The sequence below is a fragment of the Delphinapterus leucas genome, chromosome 5 (assembly GCF_059928025.1).
Source record: "Delphinapterus leucas isolate spDelLeu-1000000601 "Yukka" chromosome 5, BTC_Dleu_Yukka2, whole genome shotgun sequence".
NCBI classification, from domain to species: domain Eukaryota; kingdom Metazoa; phylum Chordata; class Mammalia; order Artiodactyla; family Monodontidae; genus Delphinapterus; species Delphinapterus leucas.
Window position 1 is genome coordinate 66,844,954 of NC_143133.1, and position 27,268 is coordinate 66,872,221.

Consider the following 27,268-nt stretch of genomic DNA (forward strand, 5'->3'; position numbering starts at 1 on the left):
AGACCAGGAAGCAAAGCTAATTTATCTGTCTCTGTCGTGCCACCACCCCGACCCCAAAACTCTGATTTTGTTTTCCTCTGCGTATCTATATTTACTCTTTCCCTGTCTTTATTAACAGCTCTCTGAGTTTCTTCATGCATATGGTGAAAAATGACCACCCCAAGAATGCCGCTAAATTCCAGTGGCTACAAACACTGGTGAAAAGCGCCGCATGCTAGTTAGAAGTTCCCCAGAGAGATATGCCTATCTATCAGGCTTGGGTCAGAGGTCCTCTGAGGCCAGGGGTAGGTTCAGTGCACACTCTCTAAGGAGGAGACCTGGTACAATAGGCAAATTGACAGGCTTGTTATAGCTGGTATTAAGCCAATTTGGGAAGCTAGCTAGAAGTTTGTTTTTATGCTTTTTTTTTTCTCTTCTGGTGTGTCTGTACTCACTTCCGAATCTTCACAGCTTACCCCAATGTTGTAGTCTGCCTTCCCTGGTCCCAAGCTTCCATGCCATAGGAGGCTGTGTTGGCCTGTTTCCATGCTCCCCTGGAGTTCCTTTGAAAATTTCCAGCAGAAAAATAAGTCCAACAAATGGGGGTATTGGTTCAAGTATAAGATCTGTTCTGATCTTAGGTAATGTGAGAAGGAGTGGTTATAATCTGTAATTTTTTTTAAGGTATGGGCATATAAATTTAAAGAATAATCCCTTAAGATTGGTAAGAAAACAAACATTTGGAGAGATATCATCAAGTCAGCCATCCCTTTTAGTCTAGGACTGTACCTGTTTTAGCACTGAAAGTCCCTGGCCCCAGGGAACCCCTCTTTCTTCCAGGCACACTGGGACTATTTGCCACCCTAGAAGTCCAATGAATGCCTTTTTTACCTTTCTAGAGTAGTTAAGGGTGAAGAAGCCTGTATTTCTTCTCCTCCTCATAAAGTGATTGGGTTAATCCACACTGTTTATCTATACTAGCTAAAAAATTGTGTATTTCCTTGAGCTAAGGTTCAAGAAGCATCCAAATTTGACAGATGTGGATTTATTCCATAAGGTATGGGTGTAAGAAATATTCTATATAAATATAAAAAATATTCTGTTTTACTTGTTCCAAAGCAGCACTTCTCAAACTTGGATGTGCTTTGGAATCCCCTGGGGATCTTGTTAAAAGGCAGATTCTGAGTCAGTAGCTCTGGGTGGGGTCTGAGGGACTGCATTTCTAACAAGTTCTCAAGCCATGTGATACTAATGCTTTGAGGACGATCCATTGACTAGAAAGTTTCTAAATCATAAAATCTATTGCTCAGAACCCCCAGTTTGGGGTAGACAAAACTTCAGTTGGACTCTTATTTTGGGGTATGCCCCTCTTGAATTATATAAGAATTGTGAGGACTCATTTGGTGATTGGAAAATGGAGAGGTGGGCTTTGCTTACAGTTTCCCAAAGCAGTGACAACAAAAGAGAAACTGATGTCTTTATACATTTTCCTGCATCACAAATATACCTTTCAGGCGTTCGATTTTAAACTTGTGTATTTTTAAAGCTCTAATTGGATGTACTATGCATATAGAACTTGCTGTGCTTCCGGTAATAGATGTCTGAATTTGCAAATAATTACTGATGGAGTAGCTGACCTCTTTGGCTGCCAACATTAAAATTCTCTCTCACTAAGAAGCTATGTGGGTGATCATTTTGCAAAATCAGCTTCTTCAGATGCTATTTCTTTGATCTGATGTGTAAGACACAGCATGTGAGAGCCATTGGAAACTAAGGCACTAAACGAATGCAAAATCTTATTCTCATAGATTTTATGATGGGTTGAGTGCCAGCTTAGTAGAAATGCTTCTCAAGGTGTCAGCTTAGTAGAAATGCTTCTCAAGGTGTCCTTGGTCATCTTTTAGATTATAGATCATCACTTGAGGATCTTTGCATATTTCTGATAGGAATAAGAAACCTGAGGCAGGAATAAACGTAGAAGTGCTAGTGCATTTTCTGTGCCCCCTAATTGATACTCCTTTGGAGTGTGTGTGCAGTGCTGGCCGAGCCTGGGCAGACTTTGGTCTATCTTAAGCAGATGCCTGTAACAAAAAGTTAGCTGGGCTTTAGGGATGGCTAATGTCTCAAAGGCTGCAGAGTGTTTTTAAGGCTTGATTGCAATCTCTTGACATGATAAAACTGAATTGTAAGAACAGGAACTAGCTGCTTGGCAGCTCTGATGGCAGTTGGAAAGCTCAGAGAAGACACAAGCATTAAGGAAGAAAGAACGCTGACAGAAACTGGGCAGGCAGACAGGGCTATTTAATTCAGAGGGGTGGGTGTTAATTAATTTATTTGAGTTGAAGGAGATCTGATTTCTAAGCCAGACGACAAGCTGTTGCCCGTCTAGCTGGGGACAATGTCCTCACAGCTATAGGAATATCATCCTTCATCTGGGTGGCTGATCTCATACCATATCCATCTTCCTGGGTCCAGACTCACCATGCTGTGTCAGCTGGACGCCAGCAGCTCGTTTTTCTTACGCTTCAATGTTACTCTTACTGTGCGTGCCTGTCTAGCTGCTCGTCTCTGCTTCTCATTTCTCCCAGAACTCCCTTAGAGCCCCAAAATGATCCATGGCAGGTGGACAGAAGGAAACCAGGAGTGAGTTGGAAGTTATCACTCCTAAAATGGCATTATTTTAAATGTATGAAGTTTTGGCTTTCTATACTTTTAAGATGGGTCAAACGTTATCCAGAAAAAAAGGTTAATCATTAAAATTCACTAAAGCAGATGTCAGGTTCATGGTGTCTTGATTTCCTGTGTGGTCTCTGCTTCCTCACTACCCAAAATTATTTTCTCTCAATTCCACTGTTTCACATAACAAAGGGCCTGCCTGATGATGTCCTCCCACATGCAGTTCTATGGAGGCGTTTATTATAGTAATTAATTTTTCAAGGCAAAAAAATGGTATGATGCATTATAAAGTGCAAACAGAAATGAGTGAAAGTTTAAGGGTAATTTTTAAAAGTATTTTAATGTAGTGGAAAGAGCACTGGATTTGGGTCAGAGGGTCTGATTCAAGCAAGTCAATTAAAAATACAAGGAGCCCTGTACATGTTTGTTAAAATTCCTCAATCTGTGGCATTAAAAGGGTGAAATTTATTGTATGTAAATTAAATCTGTATAAATATAACTTGAAAAAATCTGAGGAATAGCTATGCTTTATTTATTAACTAAGAAGGTAACACATGCTCATCTGAAAATATAGAAAAGCAAACACACACACACACACGCACACACAAACACTAGCCATAATATTTCAACCATGAGATGATCACATATCTATCTTCTGGTGACAGTGGGGTGAATTAATCATATTCTGCCATTCAGGGTGCCTCTATCACCACTGGCCCATGCAAAGCCTCTCCTTCCCCCTTCATCCCCTTCTCCCATTTCGTTCCTCTATCTTGTGTGCACTTACAGAATATACCTCATTTTATATCACCCTTATAAAGTATGCAGTGTTGTTTGCGCATACATTTGTTTTTATTCTATTTACATGATATGTTATTGTCTGTAGAACCCATTCTGTTTCTGAATTATTTTACTCAATACTTATGTATTAAAAATATATCGGGATGATGTGTAAATTTAGCTCATTGATCCCAATTTCTACAGAGCATTTACAGGGCTATTGTTTCCAGTGTCCCACAACCCCACACAATATTGAAATAAACCTCCTTAGACACGTCCCCTCATGGATCTGTGAGGTCACGTCTCTAGGTTATATACCTGTGAGTAGGTTTGCTGGATCATGGGATCCAGAATGTTTGTATCAGTGTATTCACCCACTAGTTATTTTAGTTATTTTTTCCACACATCCTCCAGCATTTATGTATTTAATTAGATTTCTGAATATATTTTTTGAAAATGAAATTTTTTTGTCATATAATTTACTTTTTTTTGCGGTACGCGGGCCTCTCACTGTCGTGGCCTCTCCCATTGCGGAGCACAGGCTCCGGACGCGCAAGCTCAGCGGCCATGGCTCACGGGCCCAGACTCCGCGGCATGCAGGATCCTCCCCGACCGGGGCACGAACCAGTGTCCCCTGCATCGGCAGGCAGACTCCCAACCACTGCGCCACCAGGGAAGCCCATAATTTACTTTTAAAAGTGTTCTACGGTGGACATTGTTTTTTCAGATTTAAAATAATATTCTAATGTTATATTCAGAGGTAGGCCTTAATTATTGGACTGTCATCATTTGTTTAACTGATACCCTATTTTGTGATATTCAGGAAAAATATGCTTCCAAGATAGGACATAAACAAGTCTACAGTTGAGGAAACATGATTATCAAATTAATAAATTGAATCACTGATCTTTGGACATGGGTAGGGACCTACTTCTTATCAATCTTGGAGTTTTGCTAAATGTAACATTTTGTTTAGAGGAAACTAATGAAATTTCGAAGGTATTAAGAGAAGTAATTCAATAAGTAAAAGGATAAACTGAAAAGAGATGAAAACCTGACTTCCAGAGCAATACTACCCGTCATACACTCTTGACAATCAGGTTGCTGTGCATGCAGTTAGTTAATGGAAATAAAAAAACAACTATGAGGTATACCATATCCCTTATGTAGAGGGATACCAAATCTAAGTGCCTAAACTCATTGGTGAGAATTACCTTAGGATAGAATGTAATTAAAAATAATAAAATTCCCCAGTTTTAACATATACTGACTTTTCATATGCAAGTTTCCTTATGAAGTTGAGTAAAATTAAGCCAACATTTATGTTGCGTTCTTCAGTGATGCAATATTTCGGGTGTTTGATGTACGTATTGATTATTCCTCCACCACCCCGACACCTACCATCTCTGATACAAATCTTCAAGTGTGTATTGAATGTTAGGATGATACTATGATGCTTTCAGATCATCAATGATTTGCCATAAACTGGTTCTGGAGAATTCAATATTGATATGTCAAGCAAGATATCTAAGAATAGAAGGGATTTATTTCGGCACACAAAAATTAAGTAGATCCACAGCCTTTGATTAAGAAGTGTTCTTTGAGGGCTTCCCTTGTGGCACAGTGGTTGAGAGTCTGCCTGCCGATGCAGGGGACACGGGTTTGTGCCCCGGTCCAGGAAGATCCCACATGCCGCGGAGCAGCTGGGCCTGTGAGCCGGGGCCGCTGAGCCTGCGCGTCCAGAGCCTGTGCTCCGCAACGGGAGAGGCCACAACAGTGAGAGGCCCACGTACTGCAAAAAAAAGAAAAAAAAAGAAGTCTTCTTTGAAAGAGAATCGTCAACCTTTTCGACCAAGGATTTTTAGGCATAGAGTGTACAACATGATATATGTAAAAGGAATTTCAGAATCCTTAGTGTAAGAAAAAGAAAGATGAGTGCTGATTGTAATTCTTTTCTAAAATGTAAAATTCTGCATCTGTCTGACATTTAGTTAGACTTTTATGTAGGGGGTGAGGAAAACTGCTGAAAAAAATGAAGTAACCTTGCATGAAAATGCCCTTTTTTGATGATAGGATGTTATTTACTATGCACTGTGCTTTATATCAGGACAGCATAATTTAAGTTACTTATTTATGAAGGGTAAATATATCCATACTAAGAGAGCTCAAAGCAGACTTTATACTAGGAAATTCCTCACTTTTTTTCTTGGTACTTACTTGGAGCAAAGAGAACTATTTTCTATGAAGAACACTATTTTTAGAATACTACCATTTTAAACACAAATAATTGCAGGTACCTTGGGAACTTTTGGAGGTTAAACTATTCATATTCAAATTGCTCTGTGTTGGTATTTGAACTGGATGACAACTTGAAGAGGAAGAAGTAAAGCAAGTCACTTTCTGTATGAGTGAGGATTAGCCTTGTTCATATTTCCATGGGCAGGGCCAAAGCCAATGCTGGGTACATGAAACATGCTAAAAAGTATTTGATGAATAAATTAATGAGTTGGGAAATAAAGCAATTGGATTTGTAAGGGAAAAAAGTGAAAATGTAAAGATGGAGATTGACTTTCTGAAGGGTTACTGGCATTCAACTTCAATTCACATGTTTCATTTACACAGGACACACAACTGTGGGATAAACAATGAACTAGGAATAATTTCATCTTGTGCCTCACTTTTCTTCAGTCTGGAAAGTGGATATATTAATATTTTCCTCCAATCTTTATTTTTCCTATGCTTCCCTTTTCGGAGTTATTTTAAATTTATTCTATGTTGCTATATTGTATGCATTTCTGGAGGCTTCTTTTAGTCTCTATAAGAATTGGGTAGACATAAGTTGAAGTGATGATAGGTCTTTTGTTTAAAATCAAGTTAGAGGCCCCCTAAGGAAGGATTCAAACTTTCTTCATAAACAAGCATTTGTAAGCATATATGAAGGATCATTTTTAACACACACACTCTGCTTATCACTCTTCTAAGTAAAATGTAAGATTATTTTCCCCCAATGTCAGTCACTGCTAATGGGCTGCTCTAGCTCCAGAATCTATAGGCCCATGTTAGAGTTAGTGCCTGACTTACTATTTAGTCCCATCCATAAAATGGATATTTCATAATCCCCTGTTCTCAGGAATGTTATGAGATTAAATAAGGTAACAGGCAGTGTTCTCTGTCTATTTAACCCAGTTCATTTCTCCCCATCCTCACCCTGCTGGCAGGAACTTCCCCACCAGCAATAACAAGTTACATTTATGCCATAAGATGCGATCAGTATGGGCAAGAGAAATCTTGGTGGTTTCAGAGATGCTCTATTCTGAAATATCTTAAAGACCCGAGGCTGTCCCCTTAGAGGAGTAAGAGGGGCCAGAGTCGGTGGCTTTTTTTTTTTTTTTTTTTTTTTTGCGGTATGCGGGCCTCTCACTGTTGTGGCCTCTCCCATTGCGGAGCACAGACTCCGGATGCGCAGGCTCAGCAGCCATGGCTCACGGGCCCAGCCGCTCCGCAGCATGTGGGATCTTCCCGGACCAGGGCTCGAAGCTTCATCCCCTGCATCGGCAGGCGGATACTTAACCACTGCGCCACCAGGGAAGCCCGAGTCAGTGGCTTTGACCACACAGAGCAACAATCAAATGGAGGTGGGATCCTGGGAGGAGAGCAGAGAGGCGGAGGAGGAAGAGGGAAGGGAGGAGATGGGAATGGGGAGAAAGAAGTCTCAGATGCTCCTCTGAGGCTGACTTTATTGGTTAGAAAGGTGACCCTATGGAGATAGCAAATAAATTTATGGCCCATTTTCTGGATCCCAGTGTGTTCCTGACAGACCTCTAGTAAAAATACATATTTTCTGATAATGAAGTTCTTTGTTGCCTGTTCCTCTGGATGTTAAATAAAAGTTATATGTATATGAATATTGTGGCATATGCTCATATTTCATTGACTCTAAGATGATACCAGCTGGAAGATGCATCTTTATTTTATGAGCCACTGGGAAAGGAAAAAAAAAGACCTGCTAATTTAACAACGGCACAATATTTTCTCACTTGAAATTTTTAGTTTAAACGTGGGAAAAGCTTTTTAAGATGTATTTACCCATAGATTGCTCATATATATCACTCTTGAGTATACATATAAAGGCAAATAAATACAAAATAAATTGATTTGGGTGTTCCTAAATGCGTTCATACGCAGAGTTTAATTCTCATGAATCACCTTTCCATTCAGAGCCGTTGATATGTGTGCTTTTTCACACAGGGCAGTTCGTCCTTCCTGGAGTCAAGAGCACCGATGATGCAGTGTTTTTTAAAAGTGTGCTTTGCTATTGTCTTGGATTTTCTTCCAAGCTGGTGACACCACTCAGCAAGTTTAATATGCAGGCAATGCCGGCTATGTCATGACTGTCAGGGAGTGATCCGATGGTCAGATGCCCAACAATTTCAGAGATGTTAACACATGTGAAAAGTGCATGTCTTAGAATGAATGAAATACTCTAATGTCCTAGGACCCTCAGATCCCTCTATAACTACCTGGAGGTTGAGCCTTTCACATTTAGTGCACTGGCGAACATGTGTTGCAGCTTCCACATGTTACAGTGGCTCTAGGGTTCAACGGATGGATGGATGGACGTTGAGGTCCCCAACTCCACAGCCCCCAGAATTATTTCAGAGAAGGGGGTTCAGTGAGTCTCACATGAAAAACTACACAACTGACTGTGAGCCCAGCCCTGTGTGGCATGTTTTCTACCTTTGTCTCCTGCTGATCAATACCCACCACACCTGAAGCTGCCTAAATATGCCTTACAGATGTCAGCTGCTGCCCTGCCCTTTGTGAAGCCACAATGTCTGTGCCCAAGGGTATTGTCTTCTAATGCTCCCAGTGATTTTTATCTCCAGGATGTCAGAGATGTAGTTTTCATGCATAGTGGTCCTCGTCTCATTTTATCCCCTGGGTGCCAAAGGAGCAAGGCTTATCCCTAGAGTCCATTGAGTCTTCCAAGAGACTCCCAGCTTCTGGTTGTCATCCTTGCAATATCAGGGCTTCAAACCATTCCAAGATTCCAAGAGGGAGACAGATACCAAGATATCATTTCCATTATTCCCTCGTATCCCTCACCTATACTCTCTGTTGGCTTCCCTGCCAAGACAAAATACAGCAAATAATTATCACCCACCCATACTTCTTTTAGCCACAAATCAGGAGTTATTTGCAATTGTGCATTGCACACTTGTGCAAAATGAAGAGACAGTGGAGGTATGATGATCCGTATTCTATCACACTAGTTTTAGCCCAGGAGGAATGATGTTTTACTCTGTTTGCACACATATTCCCTTCTTTGTAATGAATTTAATTTTAATCATAGTTCGTTCCTCTCAAGAAGATGATAAACTCCTTGAGAGCAAGGATTATCTCAAATTTCCTTTGCGAATATCTTCTAGTGGTGGGCAGTAAATAGAAATGATTAATTATTTATTTTCTGTTTCTAATATGACATATATTCATACTGGAAAAAGATTCTATTTGCAAACCAAGCAGAACAAAGCCCAAGTTAGCTAGATTATCTTAGAGTTTCAAGTTTATATATGCAAAACTCAAAAGCTTTGGAAACTGCATTAACTCATTTTACAAAAGATGCTGCAAATATATGTCTGCAAATGCCGTCTCTTCAATGCGTAATTGGTACTTTGGGAGAGTTGACTGAACTCTGTGCTTTCTGGGGTGATGTGATTTTTCAACCACAGACCTCACAATCCATATCCCATCATGCCTTCTTTTCAGGGAAACTTTCTTGGTCTTTCCCGGGCACCACTGAGTGCTCTTAAAAACTTTCTATTAGTTTACTTTTGGACTCAAAATTACAGTCTCACCAGAAACACAGAAACATCTCTAGATCTCTATATGAACACAGTTTTTTGTTCTGTCTTGCTGGCTCCTTGTTTTTCCTCTCCCTGTCAGTTTTAACCTTCATCTCAGACAGTAGAATCAACAGGCACCTGTTACCTTGGCAACGATGATAGGATAATAGAATTAGAATGTCCCAGTGCTTCATTCTAGCATCATGCTCTTGGAAGAAAAAGACAACACAATTATGAAATATAATTTGTGGTACTTCAAAGTGGCAGTGTCCGTGCATTTTAAGTACATGCCATGTATTGATGAAAGATAATGTATGTTGAAATTTCAGTGATTTAAAAACAATTCAACCACAAGAATAAGACAGGCAGTCTGTCTCAGGATAAGGATATTTTTATATACTTTTTTCAGTCAGTCTTGCATGTTTCTTTTGGCGATTCTACTTTTTCATCAATTTAAAAATAATGACCAAGAAAAATTTATCAGCAGGGTAGACTTTGAGAGAGTTGCTATTTTATCTGAATAGATTTGAAAATTCTTTAGGCTCTTTATACTTCCTACAAGCACATTCTCACTATAGAAAAATAAATTGACACTCTGGGGATTTACACTACAAAGCTACCACATTCAGCACTGATATTCTGTTGAAATACGCTGCTGATTTGGAAAAGTAGCTTTTGCTGATGTTTCTAATACTGTGACTCTACTTCCCTGTTCTCCTGTTTCTATCCTGATTCTGGAAAATCTCAAGCATAAACGTTGGTCTTTATGATACCAAGAATACCTTGAGTATTTCTGGGTCTGATTCAGTATTTTTTTATACTGATATATAGTTGATTTACAATGTTGTGTTAGTTTCAGATGTAGAGCAGAGTGATTCAGAACAATACATTATATATATTATTTTTCAGATTCTTTTCCGTTAGAGGTTATTACACAATATTGAATATAGTTCCCTGTGCTATAGAGTAGGTTCTTGTTGTTAATCTATTTTATATGTAATAGCATGTATCTATTAATCCCAAACTTCTCAAAACTCCTAATTTATCCCTTCCTCCCCTCCTTTCCCCTTTGGTAGCCATAAGTTTGTTTTCTACATCTGTGAGTCTATTTCTGTTTTGTAAATAAGTTAATTTGTATTACTTTTGTAAGATTCTACGTATAAGTGATGTCATATATTTGTCATTCTCTGATTTACTTCACTTAGCATGATAATCTCTAGGTCCATTCATGTTGCTGCAAATAACATTATTTCATTCTTTTTTTTATAGCTGAGTAATATTCCTTTGTATGTATATACCAAAATTTCTCTACCCATTCATCTGTCCATGGGCATTTAGGTTGCTTCCATGTCTTGGTTATTGTAAACAATGCTGCTGTGAGCATTGGGGTGCATGTATCTTTTTGAATTAGAGTTTTCGTCTTTTTCAAATATATGCCCAGGAGTGGGATTGCTGGATCATATGATAAATCTATTTTCAATTTTTTAAGGAACCTCCATACTGTTCTCCATTGTGGCTGCACCAATTTACATTCCCACCAACGTGTAGGAGGGTTCCTTTTTCTCCACACCCTCTCTAACATTTATTATTTGCAGACTTTTTGACGATGACCATTCTGACTGGTGTGAGGTGGTACCTCATTGCGATTTTGATTTGCATTTCTCTAGTAATTAATGATGTTGAGCTTTTCACGTGCCTGTTGGCCATCTGTATGTCCTCTTTGGAGAGATGTCTATTTATGTCTTCTGCGCATTTTTTGTTTGGATTGTTTGCTTTTTTGATATTGAGCTGTGTGAGCTGTTTGTATATTTTGGAAATTAATCCCTTGTCAGTTGCATCATTTGCAAATACTTTCTCCCATTCTGTAGGTCATCTTTTCGTTTTGTTTATGGTTTCCTTTGCTGCACAAAAGTTTTTAAGTTTAATTAGGTCCCATTTGTTTATTTTTGCTTTTATTTTCATTACTCTAGGAGACAGAACCAGAAAAATATTGCTACGATTTAGGCCAAAGAGTGTTCTGCCTATGTTTTCCTCTAGGAATTTTAATAGTATCTGGTCTTACATTTAGGTCTTTAATCCATTTTGAGTTTATTTTTGTATATGGTGTTAGAGAAGGTTCTACTTTCATTCTTTTACAAGTGGCTGTCCAGTTTTCTCAGCATCACTTATGGAAGAGACTGTCTTTTCTCCATTGTATATTCTTGCCTCCTTTGTCATAGATTAATTGACTATAAGTATGTGGGTTTATTTCTGGGCTTTCTATCCTTTTCTTTTGATTTATATGTCTGTTTTTGTGCCACTACCATAATGTTTTGATGACTGGAGCTTTGTAGTATAGTCTGAAGTCAGGGGGCCTGATTCCTCCAGCTCTGTTCTTCTTTCTCAAGATTGTTTTGGCTATTTAGGGTCTTTTAAGTTTACATACAAATTTTTAAATTCTTTGTTCTAGTTCTGTGAAAAATGCCATTGGTAACTTAATAGGGATTGCATTGAATCTGCAGATTGCCTTGGGCAGTATGGTCATTTTAACAATACTGAGTCTTCCAGTCCAAGAACACGATATATCTTTCCATTTGTTTGTGGCATCTTCAGTTTCTTTCATCAGTGTCTTATAGTTTTCAGAGTGCAGGGCTTTTGCCTCCTTAGGTAGGTTTATTCCTAGGTATTTTATTCTTTTAGATGCAATGGTAAATGGGGTTGTTTTCTTAATTTCTCTTTCTGATATTTCATTGTTAGTGTATATAAATGCAACAGATTTCTGTATATTAATTTTGTATTTTGCAAATGTACAAAATTCATGGATGAGCTCTTTAATAGTTTTCTGGTAGCATCTTTAGAATTTTCTATGTATAGTATCATGTCATCTGCAAACAATGACGGTTTTGCTTCTTCCTTTCCAATTTGGATTTCTTTTACTTGTCTGATAGCTGTGGCTAGGACTTCCAAAACAATGTGGAATAAAAGTGGTGAGAGTAGGCAACCTTGTCTTGTTCCTGATCTTAGAGGGAATGCTTTCAGCTTTTCAGCATTGAATATGAAGTTAGCTGTAGGTTCGTTATATATGTTTATTATGTTGAGGTAAGTTCCCTCTATGCCAACTTTCTGGAGAGTGATTATCATAAATGGATGTTGATTTTATCAAAACCTTTTTCTGCATCCCATATGGTTTTTATTTTTCAATTTGTTAATGTGGTATATCACATTGATTGATTTGTGGACATTGAAAAATCCTTGCATCCCTGGGATGAATCCCACTTGATTATGGTTATGATCCTTTTAATGTATTGTTAGTGTCAGTTTGCTAGTATTTTGTTGAGGATTTTTGCATCTATGTTCATCAGTGATATTGACCTGTAATTTTCTTTTTTTGTTGTATCTTTGTCTGCTTTTGGTATCAGGGTGATGGTGGCCTCACAGAATGAGTTTGGAAGTGTCCCTTCCTCTGCAATTTTTGGAATATTTTCAGAAGGATAAATGTTAACTCTTCTCTAAAAGTTTGGTTGATTTCACCTATGAAGCCATCTGATCCTGGACTTTTGCTTGTTGGGAGTTTTTAAATTACTAATTCAATTTCAGTACTGGTAATTGATCTGTTCATATTTTCTGTTTCTTCCTGGTTCAGTCTTGGGATTGTACCTTTCTAAGGATTTGTCCATTTCTTCTAGGTTGTCCATTTTATTGGCATATAGTTGCTCATAGTAGGCTCTTATGATCCTTTGTATCTCTGCGGTGTCAATTGTAACTTCTTTTTCATTTCTGATTTTATCTTTCTGTGACCTTTTCTTTCTTGATGAGTCTGACTAAAGGTTTATCAATTTTGTTTACATTTTCAAAGAACCAGCTTTCAGTGTCATTGATCTTTTTAATATTTTTTTTGTCTCTATTTCATTTATTTCTGTTCTGATGTTTATTTCTTTCCTTCTACCAACTTTGGGTTTTGTTTGTTCTTCTTTCTCTAGTTCCTTTAGGTGTAAGGTTAAGTTGTTTAGTTGAGATTTTTCTTGTTTCTTAAGGAAAGCTTGTATTGCTATAAACTTCTCTCTTAGAACTGGTTTTGCTGTGTCCCATAGGTTTTGGATTGTCATGTTTTCATTTTCGTTTGTCTCTATGTAATTTTTGATTCCTTCTTTGATTTCTTCAGTGATCCATTGGTGTTTAGTAGCATATTGTTTAGCCTTCATGTGTTTGTGTTTTTTGAAGTTTTTTTCTTCAGTTGATTTCTAATCTCATAGCATTATGGTCAGAAAAGATGATCTATATGATTTCAGTTTTCTTAAATTTACTGAGGCTTAGTTTGTGACCTAGCCTGTGATCTATCCTGGAAAATGTCCCATGAGCAGTTGAAAAGGATATGTATTCTGCTGCCTTCAGATTGAATGCTCTATATATGTCAATTAAGTCCATTTGGTCCAATGTGTTACTTAAGGCCTGTGTTTCCTTACTGACTTTCTGTCTGGATGATCTGTCCATTGATGTAAGTGGGGAGTTAAAATTCCCTACTATTATTGTGTTACTGTTGATTTCTCCTTTTATGTCTGTTAATATTTGCCTTATATATTGAGGTGCTTCTGTGTTGGGTGCATATATATTTAAAATTGTTATATTTTCTTCTTGGATTGATCCCTTGATCATTATGTAGTGTCTTTCATTGTCTCTTGTAAGAGTCTCTATTTTAGAGTCTATTTTGTCTGATATGAGTATTCCTACTTTAGCTTTCTTTAGATTTCCATTTGCATGGAATACCTTTTGCCATCACTTCACGTAGCTCTGAATGTGTCTCTAGATATGAAATGAATCTCTTGTAGGCAGCATATATACAGGTTCTTTTTTTGTATCCATTCAGCTACTCTATATCTTTTGCTTGGATCATTTAATCCATTTACATTTAAGGTAATTATTGATATGTTTTTTCTCATTGCAATTTTGTTAAATATTTTGGATTTGTTTTTTGTAGATCTTTTTCTTCTCTTTCTTCTTTTGTTCTCTTCTCTTGTGATTTGATGACTATCTTTAGTGTTATGTTTGGATTCCTTTTTCTCTTTTTTTTTTTTTTTGTGGTACTCGGGCCTCTCACTGTTGTGGCCTCTCCCGTTGCAGAGCACAGGCTCCGGACGTGCCAGCTCAGTGGCCATGGCTCACGGGCCCAGCCACTCCGTGGCATGTGGGCTCTTCCCGGACTGGGGCACGAACCCGCATCCCCTGCATCGGCAGGCGGACTCTCAACTACTGTGCCACCAGGGAAGCCCTCCTTTTTCTTTTTGTGTGCATATCTATTACAGATTTTTGGCTTGTGGTCACAGTGAGATTTTTGTATAGCAGTATATATAAACTCATGATTGTTTTAAGTTGCTGGTCTCTTAAATTCAAATGCATTTTAAAAACCCTGCATTTGTACTCTCCTCCCCTCATGATTACTATTTTTGATATCATATTTTACATCTAACTGTATTCTGTATCCCTTAACTCTATACAAATGATTTTACTACTTTTGTCTTTTAACCTCCCTATAGCTTTGTGTGAAAAATCAGCTGATAGTTTTTGTGGGAGTTCCTTTGTATGTTATTTGTTGCTTTTCCCTTGTTGCTTTTAATATTCTCTCTTTATCTTTAATTTTTGTCATTTTTATTACAATGTGTCTCGGTGTGTTCCTTTTTTGGGTTAATCCTATATGGGACTCTCTGTGATTACTGGACTTGGGTGACTGTTTCCTTTCCAGATTAAGGAAGTTTTCAGCTATTATCTCTTCAAATATTTTCTCAGGCCCTTTTCCTCTCTCTTCTCCTTCTGGGATTCTGGGACCCCTATAATGTAAATATTAGTGCCCTTGATGTTGTCCCAGAGGTCTCTTAAACTGTCCTCATTTCTTTTCCTTTTTCTGTTCAGTGGCAGTGATTTCCACTACTCTGTATTCTAGCCCATTGATCCGTTCTTCTGTATCATTTAGTCTACTATTGATTACTTCTAGTGTATTTTTCATTTTAGTTATTGTATTCTTTATCTCTCTTTGGTTGTTCTTTATATTTTCTAACTCTCTGTTAAAATCTTCTAACTTCTCACTCTGTGCATCCATTCTCCCAAATTCTTTGATCATCTTTATGATCATTACTCTGAACTCTTTAATTGGGTAGGTTGCCTATCTCCATTTCACTTAGTTCTTCCGGCGTTTTATCTTGTTCTTTCATCTGAAACATATTTCTCTGCTGCTTCGTTTTGTCTAAGCTGATATTTGTATTTTTATGTATGTGGTAGGTTAGTTATGTTTTTCGACCTTGGAGAAGTGGCCCTGTGTAACAGATGTCCTATGCATCCCAGCCGTGAACTCCCCTCTTGTCACCCAAACTATATGCTCTAGTGGTTCCCCCTAAATGGGTTTCTTGGGTTCCTCTGTTGTGGCAGGCTATCATATGGGCAGTCTGGGAGACTTGGTTGGTCCCTGGTCCGGTTGGCTGCCAGGCTCTGCCTTATGAGGATGTTGCCTGCTGCCTTTTAGTGTGGCCTGATTATGAGGCAGCCGGTTGCAGAACCAGTGGGTCCCGGGGCCCTGGGTCTAGTGCTGGCTCACTGGTGGGTGGAGTCATGGTCCCAAATACTCTAGGGATGTTGCCCACCCACTGGCAGGTGAAGCCAGATCCTGGAGTTAGTGCCAGTTACTGTCAGGCAGAGCTGGTTCCTGGAGTCTGCCTGCAGGGCCCAGGGATCCCAGAGCTCATTTCAGATCATTAATGGAAGGGGGCAGTTCCTGACACAGTTGGTTATGGGGCCCAGTGTGTCCTGAAGGTTATTGTGATCTGCTAGTGGGCAGCACTGAGGCCCACCTGGTCCCAGGGTAGGGTCTGGCTTGCTGTTGGTGGGCTTAGTCCACAGGCTGCAGGATCATAGTTTTCTTGCTTCTAGTGTCTGCCCCCTGGTGGGTGAAGCTGGTCTAGAGCCTAATGCAGGCTTCCTGTTGGGAAGAGCCAATGTCTTTCCAGTGGTGGGTACAGCTGGGTCTTGGCCTTCTGGTAGGTAGGGCCATGTCTGGGAGCATGTCTAGAGGTGGCTGTGGGCTCAGGAAGTCTTTCAGCAGCCTGTCTGCTGTTGGGTGGGGCTGGGTCCCTGAACACTTAGTTTTTTGACCTGAGGCATTCCAGCACTGGTGCCTATAGATTGTTGGGTGTTGGCGCTAATGAGCCAAGATGGCAGTTGCCAGCAGCAGCGTTCACGTGTTTGACTGGTCTACAGTATTTCTGCCACCAGTGTCTATGTCCCTAGGGTGAGCCTCAGCCTCCTCCCAACTCTCCATGAGACTCTCCAAGACCAGGAGGGAGGTCTGGCCCAGGATCATATCAAATTACTGCTTTTTCCCTGGGTCCTGGTGCATGTGGAATTTTGTGTCTGCCCTTTAAGAGTGAAGTCTCTCTTCCCCCAAGTCCTGTGGGGCTCCTGCCATTAAGCTCAGCTGGCCTTTAAAGCCAAATGCTCTGGGGGCTCATCTTCCTGGTGCCAGACCCCTGGGCTGGAGCCTGACGTGGGGCTTAGAACTCTCACTCCTGTGGGAGAACCTCTGCAATATAATTATTCCTCAGTTTATGGGTTGTGCACCCATGGGGTATGAGATTTGATTATATTGTGAGTCTGCCCCTCCTACCCATCTTGTTGTGGTTCCTTCTTTATGTCTTTAGTTGTTGAAGAGCTTTTCTGATAGGTTCCAGTCTTTTTTGTTGATGGTTGTTCTGCAGGTCATTGTGATTTTGGTGTCCTCATGAGAGGAGATGAGCTCAGGGTCTTTCTACTCTGCCATCTTGGCCACTCTCCCCCAGTTCAGTATTTTTGATGCTTTATTCATTAATATTTATTCTTGAGTGCCATATTCATTCATCCTATCTGACTTTTTCTCCATCCTGGGGCAGTTGGATTTGTTTTTGTTATGGTTCCATGCAGAATTTTGAAAAGTATATGTCCCATGTGTAGGATAAATGTATGCTTAATTTTATTCATTCATTTTTCTCTTTATTGGTAATTAAGAGATGTCAGATCCATACGCCAATATCCTGAAGTAATAATGAAGGTAGTTCAAAACCTTTGTATTGATACTATAAGACATATTTATAAATATTCTACATAGTGACAGTCTGAATGAACAAGGACATAAAAGTGAACTTTCTTCCTTCCAATTTGAAGAAACTTACTACAAAATACACAAGAAACTCCTTATTCAAGAGAAAATAGCAAAATCCTTGTTTCATGCTCGAGAATGAAGCTTGAGCTTTAGCTACTTGCTGCTAAGTGGACTGGACGTTTGAATCTCTTGGCTTTTATAAGTTGAAGACAGCCAAGTCAAGGTTTCAACACCTAAATAGGTAGACTTGATTCATTGCTCTTTGATTTCTTCTGGGACTTGGATTCTACAGGTAGAGTATACCATTTACTCCGTAGCATTCAACAATTTCTAATGTAGTGTAGATGTTGCCTTTAATGACACCAATAGCATTATATGACTTAGATTTTTGCCTGGAAAGTAAATAGACATTATATCCCACCTTGCATATAGACTGGAAGCAGGATAGAAAGAGATGAAAGCAATCACGTTAGTTGTAATTTACCTGTCTCCTAAATGTGAGATCAGTTTGTTCTGACATTAAAATCTAATTTAGCTAATTTTAAATCAGCAAACATTTCTCTGGGTGCCATTTATATGCAAAACACTCTACAAAATACTAGTGAAATCAAAGATGAGAATTGAACTGTGAAAGTCTATTTTGGGAAGCTGCTCCTCTGGGACCTCTTTATTGGTCCTCCTTCATTGGTGGCTATGTTAATTTTATAGTTGAGGTAATTATGTAATGGAAATGCTGGGTGCATGTTGAGTCCACAGTTGAGCACCCCCGGGACTCTGAGACAACCATGCCCTCTCAGGATCCAAGGTGACAGGTATAAGCCAGCGCTGAAACCCCCTGCTCCTAGTACAGCACTTAGTATATAGTCAACAGTCCATAATGGTATAGAGCAGACAAGCTTGTGCAAACTGGAGCCCTTCTCCTAGGATCTAAGTGATGACAGACTGATTCAGCCTCCAAGCCCTCGAATCAGACCACAAACAAATTGCCTTGATTCTCTGTCACTTATTTATGCTCACCTGGCTCCATTCTTCTCACTGTCCTCCAAACGGTACAGTCGGCACTCCATATCCATGAGGTTCCACATCCATGGTTTCAAACAACCATGGATGGAAATATTTGAAAAAATTCTGTAAAGTTCCAAAGAACAAAACTTAAATTTGGCACACACTGGCAACAATTTAATAGCATTTACATTGTGTTAGGTATTATAAGACTCTAGAGGTGATTTGAAGTATATGGGAGGATGTGTGTACCTTATATGCAAATACTATGACATTTTACTTTATTTCTTTCTTTAATAGATCTTTATTGGAGTATAATTGCTTCACAATACTGTGTTAGTTTCTGTTGTACAACAAATTGAATCAGTCATATGCAAACATATATCCCCATATACTCTCCCTCTTGGGCCTCCCTCCCACCCTCCCTATCCCATGTCTCTAGGTCATTGCAAAGCACCGAGCTGATCTCCCTGTGCTATGCTGCTGCTTCCCACTAGCGAACTATTTTACATTCATTAGTGTATATGTGTTGATGCTACTCTCACTTCGCCCCAGCTTCCCCTTCCCCCACTGTGTCCTCAGGTCCATTCTCTACGTCTACGTCTTTATTCCTGCCCTGCCGCTAGGTTCATCAGTACCATATTTTTTTTTTTTTTAAACATCTTTATTGGGGTATAATTGCTTTACAATGGTGTGTTAGTTTCTGCTTTATAACAAAGTGAATCAGTTATACATATACATATGTTCCCATATGTCTTCCCTCTTGCGTCTCCCTCCCTCCCACTCTCCCTATCCCACCCCTCCAGGCTGTCACAAAGCACCGAGCTAATATCCCTGTGCCTTGCGGCTGCTTCCCCCTAGCTATCTACCTTACTACGTTTGTTAGTGTGTATATGTCCATGACTCTCTCTCGCCCTGTCAAAGCTCACCCTTCCCCCTCCCCATATCCTCAAGTCCGTTCTCCAGTAGGTCTGCGTCTTTCATATTTTTTTTTTTTAGATTCCATATAAATGTGTTAGCATATAGTATTCGTTTTTCTCTTTCTGACTTAATTCACTCTGTATTAAGACTCTAGGTCCATCCACCTCACTGCAAATAACTCAATTTCGTTTCTTTTTATGGCTGAGTAATATTCCATTGTATATATGTGCCACATCTTCTTTATCGATTCATCTGTCGATGGACATTTAGATTGCTTCCATGTCCTGGCTACTGTAAATAGAGCTGCAATGAACATTGTGGTACATGACTCTTTGAATTATGGTTTTCTCAGGGTATATGCCCAGTAGTGGGATTGCTGGGTCATATGGTAGTTCTAATTTTAGTTTTTTAAGGAACCTCCATACTGTTCTCCATAGTGGCTGTATCAATTTACATTCCCACCAACAGTGCAGGAGGGTTCCTTTTTCAGCACACCCTTTTCAGTATTTATTGTTTCTAGATTTTTTGATAATGGCCATTCTGACTGGGGTGAGACCATATCTCGTAGTTTTGATTTGCATTTCTCTAATAATTAGTGATGTTGAGCATCTTTTCATGTGCCTCTTGGCCAACTGTATGTCTTCTTTGGTGAAATGTCTGTTTAGGTCTTCTACCCATTTTTTAATTGAATTGTTTGTTTTTTGATATTGAGCTCCATGAGCTGTTTGTATATTTTGGAGATTAATCCTTTGTCCATTGTTTCATTTGCAAATATTTTCTCCCATCCTGAGGGTTATCTTCTCATCCTGTTTATGGTTTCCTTTGCTGTGCAAAAGCTTTGAAGTTTAATTAGGTCCTATTTGTTTATTTTTGTTTTTATTTCCATTACTCTTGGAGGTGGGTCAAAAAAGATCTTGCTGTGGTTTATGTCAGAGTGTTTTTCCCATGTTTTCCTCTAAGAGTTTTATAGTGTCTGGTCTTACATTTAGGTCCTTAATCCATTTTGAGTTTATTTTTGTGCATGCTGTTAGGGAGTGTTCTAATTTCATTCTTTTACATGTAGCTGTCCAGTTTTCCCAGCAACACTTATTGAAGAGGCTGTCTTTTCTCCATTGTATGTTCTTGCCTCCTTTGTCGTAAATTAGGTGACCATATGTGCGTGGGTTTATCTCTGGGCTTTCTATCCTGTACCATTGATCTATATTTCTGTTTTTGTGCCAGTACCATAGTATCTTGATTACTGTAGCTTTGTAGTATACTTTGAAGTCAGGGAGCCTGATTCCTCCAGCTCCGTTTTTCTTTCTCAAGATTGCTTTGGCTATTTGGGGTCTTTTGTGTTTCCATACGAATTGTAAAATTTTTGTTTCTAATTCTGTGAAGAATGCCATTGGTAGTTTGATAGGGATTACATTGAATCTGTAGATTGCTTTCGGTAGTATACTCATTTTTACAATGTTGATTCTTCCAATCCAAAAACATGGTATATTCCTCCATCTGTTTATGTCATCTTTGATATCTTTCATCAATGTTTTATAGTTTTCTGAGTACAAGTCTTTCACCTCCTTAGGTAGGTTTATTCCTAGGTATTTTATTCTTTTTGCTGTGATGGTAAATGGGATTGTTTCCTTAATTTCTCTTTCTGATTTTTTGTTGTTAGTGTATAGGAATGCCAGAGATTTCTGTGCATTAATTTTGTATCCTGCAACCTTACCAAATTCATTGATTAGTTCTAGTAGTTTTCTGGTGGCATCTTTAGGATTTTCTATGTATAGTATCATCTCATCTGCAAACAGTGACAGTTTTACTTCTTCTTTTCCAATTTGTATTCCTTTTATTTCTTTTCCTTCTCTGACTGCTGTGTCTAGGACTTCCAAAACTATGTTGAATAAGAGTAGCAAGAGTGGACATCCTTGTCTTGTTCCTGATCTTAGTGGAAATGCTTTCAGTTTTTCACCATTGAGTATGATGTTTTCTGTGGGTTTGTCATATGTGGCCTTTATTCTGTTGAAATAGGTTCCCTCTATGCCCATTTTCTGGAGAGTTTTTATCATAAATCAGTGTTGAATTTTGTCAAAAGCTTTTTCTCCATCTATTGAGATGATCATATGGTTTTTATTCCTTAATTTGTTGATATGGTGTATACAATTGATTGATTTGCATAGATTTGCATATATTGTAGAATCCTTGCATCCCTGGGATAAATCCCCCTTGATCAGGGTGTCTGATCCTTTTAATATGTTGTTGGCTTCTGTTTCCTAGCATTTTGTTCAGGATTTTTGCATCTATATTCATCAGTGATATTGTTCTATAATTTTCTTGTGATATCTTTTTCTGGTTTTGGTGTCAGGGTGATGGTGGCTTCGTAGAATGAATTTGGAAGTGTTTCTCCCTCTGCAATTTTTTGGAAGAGTTGGAGAAGGATCTGTGTTAGCTATTCTTTAAATGTTTGATAGAATTCACCTGTGATGCCATCTGGTCTTGGACTTTTGTTTGTTGGAAGATTTTTAATTACAGTTTCAATTTCACTTGTGATAGGTCTGTTTATATTTTCTAATTCCTCCTGGTTCAGTCTTGGAAAAGATACCTTTCCAAGAATTTGTCCATTTCTTCGTGGTGTCCATTTTATTGACATATAGTTGTTTGTAGTAGTCTCTTATAATCCTTTGTATTTCTGCGGTGTCAGTTGTGATTTCTCCATTTTCATTTCTAATTTTATTGATCTGCATCCTCTCCCTTTTTTTCTTGATGAGTCTGGCTAAGGGTTTATCAATTTTGTTTATCTTCTCAAAGAACCAGGTTTTAGTTTTATTGATCTTTGCTAGTATTTTCTTCATTTCTATTTCATTTATTTCTGCTCTGATCTTTATGATTTCTTTCCTTCTACTGACTTCGGGTTTTCTTTGTTCTTCTTTCTCTAGTTGCTTCAGGTGTAGGGTTAGATTGTTTATTTGAGATTTTTCTTGTTTCTTGAGGTGAGATTGAATTGATATAAACTTCCCTCTTAGAACTGCTTTTGCTGTGTCGAATAGCTTTTGGGTCATTGTGTTTTCATTGTCATTTGTTTCTATGTATTTTTTATTTCTTCTTTGATTTCTTCAGTGATCTCATGGTTATTTAGTAGCGCACTGTTTAGCCTCCATGTATTTATGGTTTTTACAGTTTTTTCCTGTAATTGATTTCCAATCTCATAGCGTTGTGGTCAGAAAAGGTCCTTGATACAATTTAAATTTTCTTAACTTTATTGAGGCTTGATTTGTGACCCAAGATGTGATCTATCCTGGAGAATGTTCCATGTGCACTTGAGAAGAAAGTGTATTCTGCCACTTTCGGGTGGAATATTCTATAAATATCAATTAAATCTATCTGGTCTGTTGTGTCATTTAAAGCTTGTGTTTCCTTATTTATTTTCTGTTTGGATGTTCTGTCCATTGGTGTAAGTGGGGTGGTAATGTCCCCTACTACTATTGTGTTACTGTAGATTTCCCCTTTCATGGTTGTTAGCATTTGCCTTATGTATTGAGGTACTCCTATGTTGGGTGCATAAACATTTATAATTGTTATATCCTCTTCTTGGATTGATCCCTTGATCATTATGTAGTGTCCTTTCTTATGTGTTATAACAGTCTTTATTTCAAAGTCTATTTTATCTGATATGAGTATTGCTATTCCAGCTTTCTTTTGATTTCCATTTGCATAGAATACCTTTTTCCATCCCTTCACTTTCAGTCTTTATGTGTCCCTGGGTCTGAAGTGGGTCTCTTGTAGACAGCATATATATGGGTCTTGTTTTTGTATCCATTCAGCCAGTCTGTGTCTTTTGGTTGGCACATTTCATCCATTTACATTCAAGATAATTATCAATATGTATGTCCCTGTTACCATTTTCTTAATTGTTTTGGGTTTGTTTTTGTGGGTCTTTTTCTTCTACTGTGTTTCCCGCCTAGAGAAGTTTCTTTAGCATTTGTTGTAAAGCTGGTTTGGTGCTGAATTGTCTTAGCTCTTGCTGGTCTGAAATGCTTTTGATTTCTCCATCATCTGAATGAGATCCTTGCCAGGTAGAGTAATCTTGGTTTACTTTCTTTACTTTATGTGTATTCTGACACTACCTTCTGGCCTGCAGAGTTTCTGCTGAAAAATCAGCTGATAACCTTATGGGGATTCCTTTGTATGTTATTTTTTGTTTTTCCCTTGCTGCTTTTAATATTTTTTCTTTGAAGTTAATTTTTGTTAGTTAGATTAATATGTGTCTTGGTGTGTTTCTCCTAGAGTTTATCCTGTATGGGACTCTCTGCGCTTCCTGGACATGGGTGACTATTTCCTTTCCCATGTTAGGGAAGTTTTCGACTATAATCTCTTCAAGTATTTTCTCAGACCCTTTCTTTTTCTCTTCTTCTTCTGGGACCCCTATAATTTGAATATTGGTGCATTTAGTGTTGTCCCAGAGGTCTCTGAGATTGTCTTCAATTCTTTTCATTCTTTTTTCTTTATTCTGCTCCTTGGCAGATATTTCCACCATTTTGTCTTCCAGCTCACTTATTCATTCTTTTGCCTCAGTTATTCACTTGTTGATTCCTTCTAGTGTAGTTTTTATTTCATTTATTGTGTTGTTCATCTCTGTTTGTTTGTTCTTTAGCTCTTGTAGTTCTTTTTTAAACATTTCTGGTATTTTCTCAATCTGTGCCTCCATTCTATTTCTGAGATTCTGGATCATCTTTACTATCATGACTCTGAATTCTTTTTCAGGTAGATTGCCTATTTCCTCTTCATTTATTTGCTCTTTTAGGTTTTTACCTTGCTCCTTCATCTGTGACATATTTTTTTGCCATCTCATTTTTTTTTCTGTTTTTTTGAGTGGCATTGTGTTCCTGTCTTAGGTTGTTTGGCCTAAGGCTTCCAGCACTGCAGTTTGTAGGCTATTGGGTAGAGCTGGGTCTTGGTGCTGAAGTGAGGACCTCCAGGAGACCTCACTCTGATGTATATTCCCTGGGGTCTGAGGTTATCTGTTAGTCCAGTGGTTTGGACTTGGTGCTCCCACTGCAGGAGCTTTGGTCCTACTCCTGGCTTGTGAACCAAGATCCTGCAAAACACACGGGGCGGCAAAAAAAAAAAGGTGGATAAGGCCTTGGCAGTGGAGGGCATGGCCTATGCATGGGTGAGGTTTGGGTGGTGGGCAGGGCCTATGCTTAGTACTCACAGGGCTGGAAAAGGTGGGGGGTGGGGGTGTGGGGCTTAGGCTCAACAGAACAGAAGTGACCCATGCCCAGACCAGAAGTGGCCTCTGGCCTCAGAGGGTGGGCAACCCCACCTGGGAGCCCAGCAGGCTTCCTGGGCTCGAGTGGGCGGGGCAAACGCCCTCCACTCATCTCCTGCTCCTCCTGTCCTGGAGAGCCCCTCCTGCAAGCCTCCTGGCCTCCCTCCTATGTCCCCAGGACCCACTCAGCCTGTAGTGGGCTTCGGAGGGTGGGGATCTGCTTGGGAGCTTAGCAGGCTCCCTGGGCCTTAGTGGGTGGGGCAAACGCTCTCCGCTCCTCTCCTGCTCCTTCCATCCTGGAGTGTCCCACCTACTTGCCTCTCCTGATCTCCCTGGCCTCCCTCCTATGCCCCCAGGGCCCACGCAGCCTGGAGTGAGCTTTGGAGAGTGGGAGATCGACCTGGAAGCTTAGGGCCCCAGTGGGTGGAGCAAACGCCCTCCACTCTTCTCCCACTCCTCCGGTCCTGGAGGGCCCCTCCTGCCTGCCTCTCTTGTTCTCCTGGATTCCCTTCTATGCCCCCAGGACTAATCCAGCCCGGAGGGGACCTCTGAGGGCGTAGGACCCGGCCTGAGAGCCGGCCGACTTCCCCAGTGGATTGGGCAGGGGAAATGCTGGGCCTGCTCCCCCCTGATCCAAGCCCCTGAGGGTCCCCCCTGGTATGGGAACCCCTCCCCCGCTCTCAGCCACCCTTCAGGCATCGGTCCTGTCCAGCCTCCACTTCTCCTCCCCCTTCAGTCCCCCCACGCTCTACTGGTTCGCTTGGGGGTTCTTCCCGTCTCCTTGGGCATTGGGGTCCCCCACCAGTGTCCAGCAGGCACCCTAGTTATGGGGAGATGCGAACTCTGCATCTTCCCACACCGCCATCTTGACTCCTCCCCCCATGCCTTTTTTTTTTTTTTTTTTTTTGCGGTACGCGGGCCTCTCCCTGTTGTGGCCTCTCCCGTTGCGGAGCACAGGCTCCGGACGAGCAGGCTCAGCGGCCATGGCTCACGGGCCCAGCCGCTCCGCGGCATGTGGGATCCTCCCGGACCGGGGCACGAACCTGTGTCCCCTGCATCGGCAGGCGGACTCTTAACCACTGCGCCACCAGGGAAGCCATCCCCCCATGCCATTTAATAAGGGACTTGAGCATCCATGGATTTTAGTAACCCGGAACCAATCCCCCAGGATACCTAGGGATGACTATATGTATGTTTAGCTATTTTAAGTAACTTGGGATTTATAGCTACCCTCTGTTGATCAGCATTCGAAGCACTTCATATATATCATTCTAGTCAATCTTGCCAAACATTCTATGCAATAAAAACTACTGTTTGACTGATGAGGAAACTGAGGCTCAAGGTCACTTAGGGGTGGCATATCCAAGGTTTAAACCCAGCATTGTGTACACCCACAGCCCCCGTTCTTAACCACTTATCTATAAACTAAGAAATCATCCATCTTTCTTGTTATATAATAAAATAATAGTCCTGTTTTCAAAGAATATTTTCTTTAATGCACTGAGTTTCTTTTCTGATTAGAAGTTCTCTGCCCTTCAAATGAATAATTGAGCTGTGAATTTTGATTTGCAAATTCATGTGTGTTAAGAAAAGTTCAATATTCTATACGCTGAAAAGTTTCAGGGGTAGCTTGTTTTTCCTATTTTACTGATGGTTAGTAAATCTTTTTTTTCCCCTCTAATCACCAATGTAGTTAGAAAATAAAAATTGATTGGTTCTTTCCATCCAAACGGAAGTTCTGAGAACAGCACTTGGGGAGTGAGTCATGGTTTATTGCTTCTCTAGGGACAAGTGTTGCTGGAGAAAAGACCATTACCTTGCCAACGACTGGCAATATTTCTGCAAGACCAAAAAATAAAGTAGTGAATATGATAGCTGTAAAGTAGCAGCAAATGGAGACATTTTGCACATATTTACTGTGATCCAAGGGATTAAAAACTTATGCTCCAAATGCTAGAAATATGGTTAAAATTACTTCTCTCCATGCAGTGATAATCACACACAGAATAGTATGTGGGGCAATATTTGGAGACAAGATAAGTAAAAGAATAATTATATTTTTATGTCATACTTTCTCTGCAAATAAGGAAATAATTAGATATTCTGATTAAAAAACTAATGCCAACAAGAAATATCCAGGCCTAGGCATAGCTGCTAGGTTATTGTTTCTACTGGGAATTGAACAAGGAGTATTTTTTTCTTTGAATACATCATTAATGGTAATTTCCAAAGTAGTTCTAGTTTGGTTAATGAAACATTTGACGCTCTATGGCTTCTGGAATTTTTAACTTTCTATTTTAAATAAATAGATGCCCATTGGTAAAAAACTTGAAATATTTCTGTATTGGTAATATGGCTTATCATGTTAATGGGGGTTTTGTTCATGTTTTGAGGGGTTGCATAAATCAAGGGTTAGGTTAGGAAGGAAAGGTCTCGCTAGTCTTGCCCTCTTTTGAGAAGAGCTTTGTAGAATGGGAGTTATACTTGTCTTTGGCCACTCTGTCTTTTTTCAGTTCTTTCAACGAACCTATTGTTTTCTGCCTCAGGGCCTTTTCACTTGCCACTGAAGTTTAGGAACTATCTCCAGCTACTCCTTCCCACCTCAATCAATCTCTTCTAATTTTGCTAGACCCTAGTTTAATGTCTTCTCTTCAGAGAGGCTTACTGTGACTTTTCTAAAGTAGGCTCCCTTATATCATTTCTGATTATATCCAC

The 27,268-nt window shown here is 39.6% G+C and overlaps 1 protein-coding gene across 1 annotated transcript in view; it reads left to right on the top strand.

Annotated features, from left to right (window-relative positions):
• GRXCR1 (glutaredoxin and cysteine rich domain containing 1) overlaps positions 1 to 27,268 on the top strand; it is a 173,047-nt gene that overhangs the window by 19,679 nt on the left and 126,100 nt on the right. Inside the window, exon 1 of the mRNA XM_089911863.1 lies at positions 1 to 27,268. This exon is cut by the window's left edge and continues 19,679 nt beyond it; it is cut by the window's right edge and continues 2,589 nt beyond it. The gene's annotated coding sequence lies outside the window, so the exon portion shown is untranslated.